This window comes from Monodelphis domestica, chromosome 4, assembly GCF_027887165.1.
Source record: "Monodelphis domestica isolate mMonDom1 chromosome 4, mMonDom1.pri, whole genome shotgun sequence".
Lineage (NCBI taxonomy): Eukaryota > Metazoa > Chordata > Mammalia > Didelphimorphia > Didelphidae > Monodelphis > Monodelphis domestica.
In genome coordinates, this window is record NC_077230.1 from 289906898 (window position 1) to 289918569 (window position 11672).

Consider the following 11672-nt stretch of genomic DNA (forward strand, 5'->3'; position numbering starts at 1 on the left):
CCCCACCCTGCTACATAAGTAAATGGATCATGTCTTAAAAACTACTTTTAAAGTATATAGTGGTTCACTGGGTTTGTACCTCAAAGAGATAAAAAAATATTTGTAGAAAAATATTTATAGCTTCACTTTTTGTAGTGGCAAAAAATTGGAAAATGGAGGGGTGTCCCTTGATTGGGGAATGGCTGAACAAGTTATGGTATCTGTTGGTGATGGAATACTATTGTACTATAAAGGAGTGATGAACTTCTTGATTTCTATATGAATTGGAAAGACTTACATGAACTTATGCAATGAAATGAACAGAAGCAGGAGAATATTGTACACAGAACCAAAACATTCAAATGTAATAGGATCTTCTACTAATAACAATGCAACGATCCAGGACAATCCCGAGGGACTTATGAGAAAGAAGGCTATCCACATCCAGAGAAAGAACTATAGAAATGGAAATGCAGAAGAAAAAACATATGGGGGTCAACTAGGTGGCTAAGTGGATTGAGAGCCCAGCCCAGAGATTCGAGGTCCTGGGTTCAAATTTGACCTCAGACACTTCCTAGCTGTGTGATCCTAGACAAATTACTTAACCCCCATTGCTTAGCAGTTACAACTCTTCTGTCTTAGAACCAATACACAGTTTTGATTCTAAAGTGGAAGGGAAGGGCTTTAAAAATAAATAAAAGAAATGAAAAAAAGTATATAGTGGTTCAGGTAGGTCTAAATGACTTTAATGCCCTATAAAATAAGTTAAGAAAGTCCATGGGGCCATAAATAACATGGTATCCAATGCCCCAATATAGAATCATTGTTACTGGGAGTATATAAATTAACTATACATTTTTATTTTCTATAAATGGAATGACATTCTTAGTCACGTTGGAAAAAAAGACCAAAACTGGTCTTTTTAAGATAAAATCTTATCTTTCTTCAAGGTAATAGAAAACACATGGACTAAAAATATAAAAGATGTGTGAGAAACTTAATTAGAATGTATGTAAAAATGCTAAGGTATGGAAGTATGAAGTTGGGTTCAGAGTTTCCTGAAAATTGTAAGCAGAAAGTCAAATGACTGCAATTCTTTGAGCCCCAAGATAAACGATGTAGTTTTTCCACTAAATAGAGGAAGGGTTCATCAATTTTTCTTTCATTATGTTAAGCATACAATAGGTACTTAATGTTTGTTGATTTGAACAAAATCATTTCAATTTCATGATTTCTCTAGCTCTACTCAGCAGCTGGGTAAGAGCAGAGAAATAATATGGTTAAGATTACCAAGTGATGAGAAATTATTTATGAGATAGGAGCAGCAAAGACAGGGTTTGGGAGGATGGGAAAATATTCTAGGACAGCAGAAAGCAAACATTAAATTAGCATATTATACTGATTTATATTGTGAAGCCAGAATAGGGTAGATGGACTGGATGGGGAGGCATTCAAATTACTTTTCCAAAAATTTAACATTAGAAATATGAAATGGTAGATGGATAGGCTAAGGAAAATGGAAAGCTTTTTAATAAGAGTGGGCAACCTGGAGCATATTTGCAGGCAAATGGACGGAACCAATTGAAGACTGAAGGGAAATGAGAGAGAGGAATAGATCTGGGTCCTAGAAAAGATGAAAGGAAATGGGATTATGGCAACAATTCGGCTGATTAACTTTAGGAAAGAGTAGGAATGCTATTCTTTTGGGACATAAAGATGAAAAGAGAGTTTGGAGAGAATGGAAAGAGGCTAAGGAAGTTCTCATATCTGTGCCTTACATAAGTTATTGCTTGTCCTTTGTTTCTGAAGAAGACCAGCGACATCATGATGTTGGTTTTAGTGTACAGTGTTGGGCTGTGCTAGATTAGCCCAAAACAAGTCTGGAAGGCTATAGCACAGGGCAGGCACAAATAGTCAGAATATTTAGGATGGAGATGTCTCTGGATTTTCAATCTGTGTGAACTTGCACAGCTAGTCAGAGAGAATCACACTGTCCCCCACTGACAGAATGTACTCCTTCCTAATCTGTGCTTTATACCATCTCTAATTTCCTTCAAATAGAGCTCAAATGCTCCTTCCTATATATAAGGCTTTTCCTGATCTCCTCAGTTATTACTCTTCCCTTCTTGTGATAATTGTTTTATATTGTTTTGCACATACTTTATATTTATCTGAAGCTGTTTAATGTGAATATACTGTATTCTCATAATATAAGGTAAACTCCTTGAGGGCAAGTCTTCATTTTTGCCTTCATGTCCTAAGTATATATAGCCAGTTGCTTACACATAATAGGCACTTCTCCTTTGCATTTAGATAGTATTTTTAAAAAATTCTCTGGTATTGTGTCTAAACCCATGTAATAGATTAAAGGAGTTATATTAGAAATAGTTGGACCAACTAGTTGCTCATGAAAATATAGCAGAGCATTGAGATAAATTTCTGAGAAAGAAAAGTTTAGTTAGATGGAAAAGTGAGATAAATGTTTATTGAATTAAGATCATTTCTTAGTAGCACTAAACTAGCTATCGGGCCCCAAGAAATCAAGTCAATACTGACTTAGAAAGAAGTGGGGGTAGGATAGAGGGAAATGATCTGGGGTTGGGTAGGGGAGTGGCAGCAATCATACAATGAATGTAATGGGAAAGAGTGTCAGGGCTAGTGGAAGTCTGAGTAGCACATGAGGATTGTCAGCAGGGAGGAATTTGCCCCCCATCAGTGCCAAGCATCCTTAGTCATTCTACTCTTGTTGTATCTCTGTCCATAGGAGCTTAGAAGTCCTGGAGTAGGAAGGGAGAAACAGGATGTGATTTCGTAAGTTGGGGCCACTTGAAGGTAAAAGAGTCAAGAAATAAATGAGGTAAAATATGAAAGTAGCATGCCAGTAATCCATAAATTAAAATTCTAGGTGCATCAAATTATCTATAGCAGTGCTTTTGTTGGTACAAAAAACTGGAAACAAAGTAAATGCCTATTGATTGGGGATTGATTAATCATATTGTTCAGTTTTTTTTTAAGGTTACAATGCTTTTATTAAATTCTTACAAAGCAAAATTCTGGAATTTGATCATTGTTATAAAGGAAAAAGATCTTGAGCTGTTTCAGTTAACCTGGTACCCCATAGGTAAAGTGCCCCCCCTTTTCTCTCTATTATTCTTTTTTTTTTAATTTTTGAACTTTCTAATCTGACATGCCCTCTGTCATGGGGAGGTGGTGGTGGCCAGTCTTGGATAACCGCAGTGTCTGGTATCTGCATCTGTATCATTCATATCTGACTTCATAACTCCATTTGAGATTTTCTTGGCAAAGATACTGCTTCTTTTGTTTGCCAAGAAAAGCCCAAAATGGGTCATGAAGAGTCAGAAATGGAAAACCCCAAATGGGGTCTTGAAGAGTTTGAATATGACTGAAAAACAACTGAGCAACAACAACAAACATATTATAGTATTTGAATGTGTAATAGGGGTCAGATATGCAATTTATGCATACAACAACAAAGATATTGTTTGCAGACCCCATCAGCTTGCTCTGATGCCATCTCCATGTGGAGGATAATAGGGAGCTGCTAAGGATAGAATCATGATAATTGGGCATGCGCAGAAATCCTGTAGCTAGTTCCAGTCAGCCTGGAGCCTGTTACTGGGAGGTGCTGTTTTCCATTGGCTATGTATCGGAATTGTCAAAGTCTTCTAAAATGGCCTAAATCAGCTCTCACTAATTCTTTGATGATTCTTTCACTCACAGTGTTCAGTGAAGACCTTCTATCCCTGATGCCATATTCCCACCCCAATCCCCCCATTTCTTTCTCCCACATGGAGCCTCCTTAGCCTTTCTGTTTGTTCTTTTCCTTTCTAGGAGCAGGGAGATGAATCTCAGGACCTTATGAGTTTCAAATGTCAGAAACATGAGCCTTAAGAAAAAGGAGGCAAGATTTAAGTCGAGTTTGTACTCCTGACAGCAGTGATGCTCTGAGGAGCCAGAAGAAAGATAAAAAAACATCACATCATTTTAATGTGTTGATTGGTTTTACTGAATTCTTTTCCTTTCTTTTTAAAATTCAAATTTATTATTTTTTAACCCTGGAGGAGAGAAGGGGAGATCTATAGGAGGAAATGTGGGCATGTTAAAAACAAAAGATATCAACAATTCTTTTTTTTTTCCTTTTTAAGAAGCAGACTGAGAATCAAGGTTGGTTACCAAAGCAAAGGTAGAATACAGGAGATGAACTGGACCAAAAACTGAAGACCATAAAAATGTTAAAGAATAGGTTGAGTGTAAACTAAAAAATAGGAGAGGTCAAAGGGTAGGCTATTGGAGGGATAAGCCAGGTACATAAGCAGTATGATTTTGGGGGTCTCCAAGGATGACTAAAGGGGATGGATGTCAAGGATAGAAAGAATTTCTAATAACTGATTAATTTGGGAGAGTGAACCATAGGTCAATATTTGACAATGATACAAGTCTGGAAGTGAGGAACAAGGATAAGGGGGAAGCCCGCCACAACCACCCTATTGTCCAGGTTCATTTTGGGGATGAAATGAGACACTCTTTAAGTCATTGAACAGTTAACAAAAGGAGGATTACTTTGCACTAACACAGCAACAAGGATATGGTAGTACTTAATTTCTGTAAGTGGAACCCCTCTTTCCCTACCTCTCTTGTAATAGTTCCTTAGGCTAAATTAACACCTTGGACCTGTTTTTTTCACTTTATAGAAATGAGTGTGGCCAGCAGAACAGGGTATGATGTCTTGTGTCATCTTTAGATGTCCACCAAGTAAGAAAGATCCCAACACTAGTGTGGATCGATTCTTTTATGACCTCTGGTGTCCATGAAGCTTTTTCAAGGAAGGAAAAGTCCAATCAAGGTCCAAGGTCCAAAGGACAACTTTATTACCTTTTAGGAAAAACAAATCCCTATTTCAGGCAAGGTGGGTAAGGAGATAGAAGAGGGAAGAACTTTACTATTATCACAAAGGAGTATGCCTGTCTATCTTCTTAACTTTGAATTTGGAGGATTGGAAAGGGAATGGTCTCTAATGAAGATATTTGCAAAATGTGTGATGTTGAAATTTGGACTAATCAGTCAATTAGCATTTATTAAGCACCAACTATGTGCCAGGCACTGTATTAAGCAAAGGACATACAAAGAAAGACTAAAAAACAAAACAAAACAAAAATCCCTACTCTTCAAGCAACTCACAGTCTAATAAAGAAGACAACATGAGAAGGTAGAAGGAACACTGTTGAGAAAGTTCAGTGATTTAGGAGAGTATGTTAATGACAGAATGTGGGTTCCAAAGGGCATTATTTAAATGGGTGATCTTTCCCTCCTTCTTTTTCTAAAGGCCTTTCTTCTAATTTTCTTCTTTGCTTCAGTCATACTTTATCTTATGATTATTATTTTTTAAAAATTCTTACCTTCTATGTTAGAATCTATACTAAGTACTGGTTCCAAGGCAGAAGAGTTACACGGGCTAGGCAGTTGGATTTAAGTGACTTGCTCAGGGTTATACAATTAGGAAGAATCTGAGGCCAGATTTGAATTGGGATCTCTTGTCTCCAGGTCTGACTCTACTGAGTAGAGCTCAGTAGAGCTCTGAGCCCCCTAACTGCCTCAGGCACACTTAATTTTGTATCATACTTATCTTTATACATTGTTTGGAATGCATGCTCCCAGAGTGCAGGGACGATGCCATTTTTCATATTTGTATTACCTAGTACCTATCATAGTATAAACAATAGATGCTATTTTGCTGTTACTGTATCATTTCAGTCATGTCTGATTCTTTGTGAACCCATTTGGGATTTTCTTGCTAAAGGCACTAGAATGGTTTGCCATTTTCATTATCAGCTCATTTTACTGATAAGGAGACGGAGGCAAACAGGGTTAAGTGACTTGTCTAGGATCATACAGTTAGGCAGTGTCTGAGGCTGGAGTTGAATGTCTTCCTGGCTCTAGGTCCAGTGCCTCTATTGTTATCTATTTCATCCTTTTCTAATACCTCTTTAAATATCACTTTCCCCCATTGGAATGTAAGATTCTTAAGGGAAGGAATTGTTATTCTTGCTTGTATTTATATCTGAAGTACTGAGCCTTAGCAGAGTGTTCACTTGGATTTTCAATCATCCTGACAAATTTACTCCACACATTGGGTCTGTCACAAAACGATTTAATGGCTTGTAGGAGGTCTTCTCTGCATCTTTTCAAGTATGAGAAATTAGCTGGTCTTACAAAGTCAAAATCTTCCCTCTCATGTGCCCTAGGCCAGTCTGTCAGATTGTTTTCTTGCCTGATCTTCTCTACAAATGTCTTTGTTCATGAGGACTGAATACTTCCCCCATAATTAATTCTACATCTTCAAAGTCAAGTTCATACACTTTAAATGCTCTCTTTAGTTCCTTAGCACATTTGTGGGGTTCAGAAATAAATTTTGGGAATCTCTTTTTCAGAGATTCCAGGTCTTGCATAGTGAATAATTTGTGTATCTTTGAGTGTAATACCCTAGAACCATCAGTTAGCCTAGCTACATCATGAAGAGGCATAACTTTGTGTGCCCCTGTGACTTTTGATGTTGTGGTGTTGTCTTGCTTGCTAATTTATTTGGAACTGTCAACTAACATATCTTCAACCATTGAATCTTTAGCCTTATCTGTATTACTGCCCATTTTGTCTTTGTTAGTAACATCTTCCTTTTTTGTTTCTCCAGTCCTCACATTACTATCCTTATCTGTATTCTTCTTAGTTAGATATTCATTGCAGATCTGTCTAACTAAATATTCCAGTTTGTTATCAAGTATGAATATTTGGGCTTATTTCTTAGGCAAGATCATTCTCATCATGGTCTTTACATAGGTTGTGGTTTGAATGGCTGCCATGAGGATAACATATACTTGTGTCTGCCACATTACTGAGTTATTGAAAGGTATCACAGTCATAAAGGAGGTGGTGTTTGAAAACAGCTCAATGGTATCCATCATTACCGTGTTATATATCAAAGAGTAAGTCCAATATATGCCTAAAATCATAATAACAGAGGCCCAAAATAACAGCTGCCACATATTGTCTTTCCTTCAATTGATCTCTTCACTTGAACCCCAAAGATAGATACCCTTGTTCAGGGGTTCCAACTGTTAACCCACTTGCAGTTGGCTAAGATGGATTCTTTTTGAAACTGGGGTGCCAAAACTGTACTAGTGGGGGATCAGGAACCAAAGTTTGCCAGGTAACTGAGAGGGAGGGAACAGATAAAGGGAAACACCACTTCCCTCCCAGGCAGAGCTGTCCCAGGGAAAATGGAGTTCTATCTCTGACCAGAGCTGAAGGGTAAGAGAAAATCCCCTTCAATCTCTGTTACTATTCTCTTCTTTAGCTGATTGTTACCTATGATCTCCTTTAGTACATTGAAGAAGATGTCTGGTTCCTTAGTAAGTTAAAATATTTATTTATTAGGAGATAGGTTTGGTATAGTGGGTTAGGAAAGAGGGAACAGGAAGTCCCTAATCTATTTTTCCACCTAAAGTTTCTTTAGGAGTTGAAGCTCAGGTCTGGGGACTAAGTCCCAGAAGACCTTAAGATCTTTGTGTATTCAAGATGATGTATACTCTTGAGACAGAGATACAGCTTTTGAAGGAAATCTTATGATGAATAGGCTATTGTCTTCCCCAAAGGGAAAAAGTCTCTATCCAACAACTATCCAACAACAAATAAAGGCAGATGGTTAGTCTGGATCTCTTCAGTTCAATGAGGGATTTGTAGCCAGATAAGCTCAGTGAGATTTTCTCCTTTCCTCCTCAGTTCAGAGGGGAAAAAAGGTGTATCCCCAAGTGTTTTATCTATCTATCTATCTATCTATCTATCTATCTATCTATCTATCTATCTATCTATCTAATCTATATCTCCAGTCCTAACTTCTCTACTGAGCCCCAGCTTCAAAGTTCCAAATACCTATAAGACATCTTCTGTTGTGCCATCAGTGTTTTGAGTTTGCCCAAACTGAGTTTATTTTCTTTTCTTCTAAATCTGCTTCTTAAGTCAATTCAACAAACATTTATTGAGCCTCAACTAAGTTCAAGGCAATAAAGACACCAGGACAAATACTTCCTGCCTTTGAAGGAACTTAACTTCTTATTTAAGTATTTCTGACCATGTAAACATAAAATCTTGCTGTTAGTAACTCTGAGACCATTTGGTTGAGGGAGTAATATGGAAAAATATCTATGATCTTATTGATTTGAAAATTCTCTCCTGTGATGTAGATTGTAGCCTATACATTCCTTCCCATACTTTGTGACTTTTGTCCATGTCCTTCTATAAATCCACCCAATGTGCTGGAGGCCTTCTTGCTTTCTTTGAACATCAAAATGATGTTCTTTTTCTATTCTGCACATCCCAGATGATATCCTTTATTTTTGTTCATCTAAGTTTTTGTTTGGGTATATGTTCCAGCCTGCTCACTTCCTCTATGCACCTTTCTAGTGTCCTCTGTGTGATGTTCATTTTCAGTATTTTAGAGACATGCTTACAACTAAATAACACTGGTAGAATATTGCTATTAAAAATTTGGGCTTTCATTCTGGAAATCAATCTGGAACTAGGTCCCCAAAGTTATTGAACTGCAGATACCTTTGATCCAGCAAAAAAAGTTAAGTCCAGAAAGTCCAGTGGTCTAAATACCACCCCTGGAGAAGAGTACATTGTCTTAGGGATCTCCTTGGTGTGTTAAAGCCGCATCTGACTTTTGACAGAGGAGTTTGCCCAGCCTGATCTGGCTTCAACTTCCCAGAGGCAGAACAATCTTCCATTCCCATCTGGCAGTAGAAGCCAAGTGACCAAATACCTTGCCCAATGGCTAAGTGCTATTCAGTCCAGCACAAAAGCAGCAATTCCCAGTGAGGAGACCCTTATCATTAGCAGATTAGCTTATCCATCTGAGATGCTATATCCTACAAGGAGCCAGTTCAGATGAGCAACAGAGTAACTTGGGTATTACTGATGCCAGGCCATGAAGCGAATCTTAGTGAGAATTTTCCAAAACAAAACAAAACAAAAAATTCACTGAGGCATTACAGTTATAAAGTTATAAGTTGCCTTAGCCCATGTGTTTTCCTCATTACCATTATTCATGCATACTTACTTCTTCCACAGATTTTTGTGTGTATTTGTGGGAGATTATATTGCTAATTTTGGGGAAATGTTTTGCTAGGCTATTTGAATAAGTGTCTTTGCTAAAGATGCTGAGTCTATTGCTTGATTATTAAGGGGAAAACACACCAGCGGGGCTTGTGAACTAGTATTATCTAGAAAGAGAGATTCTCTTCAGAATTATTTTTGTGTGCATCCATTTTTTTTTTATCTGTTCCCTATGATAAAAGCCTGGTGGCTTGAATTTTCTGAGGGCAACTAAGTGACTTTTACTATTACATTCCTTAGCTTGAGACATTGACTATTTCGAATGTACTCTTCTCCAGATCATTCTTCTTAGAAGAGAAAATACAAGTTGAAGCACTTTGCCTTCTCCCCATTATTTATTCTTATTACCTCATCTACTCCTCCAAGTGGTTCTGTCTCTTTTCTGATCATTTGCCTCCAATTTAGCTAAAAGATACAATTACTGTTGTCCCTACCATTCCAACTCATTCTGGGCTTTAGAACTCCTGACATTATTCTTATTAATCTACTAATCCATTCATAGATTTATGCTCACTTTTATACCTTTGCTTCCATCCTCTATATTTGTCCCTAAAAGTCTAAGCTGTTTGATATGTGCATACATGTTAGTCTCTCTAGATAGCTCCCTTCTTTAGTTTAGAATTACTTTTGTTTGAGTAATCTGAATTTAATACTTGAGTATTTCTCATCTTTCTTGGATTAATTTTCTCTAAAAAATTTTAAGATGTACTCACCCCCAAATTAGGATGCATGTCAAAATATGTCTAGCTTTCCTTCCCTTCTGTCAGGAGGCTTGGTTTTACTCTGATTCTTTCCTTTTAGCTGCTTTTCAGGTGAGACAGACACTAATAAAAAGGGAGAGGTCTTGAATCCTTTCCATTTCAGATATATGGCCCACTAATGCAAAACTATCCTTGAAGTAATTTTGGAGATAGCTATGATCTTGGGATCAGTAAAGGGTCAGAATGATGAAATGTCAGAGTTCAGGAATGGAGTCTGTGCCAGAGTTTGTGGTCAGCCAGCTTAATATCAAGGATCTGTGGAATGACTGAGCCTAGCAGTTGCTTAACAGGAGTTATCCAGTGGCTTGGTTGCATTTGGAAGTGAACATGGTAGGGGAAACACTGTGGGAGTTGCATTATTTGAACCTTCTTTTCCAAGGCACTGAAGATGCATAGGGGAAAGTATTTCCCAAGTATTAGAGGAGAAATGGTTATAATTCTGATTGTTATATCTTCTCAGTATTTGTACCTTTGTAAAAAGAAAATTACAAATTACAAGCAAGAGTAGTTGTTTTCTGCTAAAGTTATTGCCATGTCTCCTTTAGAAAGGAATTATACCTTTTTTAGTCAGAATCGGATCCAGAATAGCATTTGCCCTTGTTGGTTCCTTCATTTTCTAATGAATAAAATTCTCATTAAGGCAAGAGCATTAGTGAAGTGACTTGTCCACGATGAGAGCATCAGGATAGGATAGGTGTGGAGGTTTGGGGGAAAGAAAAAGGTTTGGAGATGCTTAGTTAATTGAACTCCCCATATCACTGCTGCATACCTGCCTTCATGTTAGGGTTTTTCCATCAGGCTTTTCATCCAGGCTTTTCCATCAACTTCTTATCTATTTCCTGCTATTTAGGTGCTCTGTAGTGTACTCCTATATCACCTTTGTTTATTTCCTCTATTGACCTTCATGCAAACATTATCTACTATATTCTCCACTCTAGTTCCTTAATTTCATCATAACTTCTCAGTATTCAATGCTATTCTACCTGCCATGTTTTCTATGCCTTTTGATTAAGGTGATCACTTCAGCAAATGTAACTGCGTTATTAATTATTTTCTATAAAGTTTCAATTATATCTATGAGGGATGAATTTATTTCTTTGAATTAGAATCTCTAGTTTGTCCCTTTAAAATTTTTCATACATTGTTCATTTGTGCACAGTTATCTAGGGTCATGTTTTTATTGTTGGGTTCTTTGAATTGTATAAATTATGGGTTTTTTCTATTGCTGTTCCCCTTCCCATTTAAGACTATGTTTTTATTGTTGAGTCCCTTCTTGGATTTTGTGTCTTATTAACTACTGGGGCTCTTTATTGCTGTTATCTTTCCAGTATTTAGTCAGGTGACTGGCACATAGTAGGTACTTAATAAATTCTTATTGATTAATGAATTACTTTGTAGTGATTGATATTCTGGTAGCTGACTTGGCAGATATATATATATATACACACACACATATATAAAAAAAAGAGAAAAAGAATAGGTCAACAAAACTAATCAACACATCAGTGAAGTTTAATATTATATGTAGTGTTCCATATTTATAACCCTCCATCTCTACAAAGGAGGGAGAGAAATACATTCTCATATTTCTTTTTTATTATCATGATTTCATATAATTGCTTCAATTGTTTTGCTCTTCTTTTCTTTTACATTGTTGCAAAGTCATTTTGTATATTGTTTCCCTGGTTCTTCTCACTTCCTTTTCCAGCTCATATAAATCTTCCTGTCTTTCTCTTTCATTAT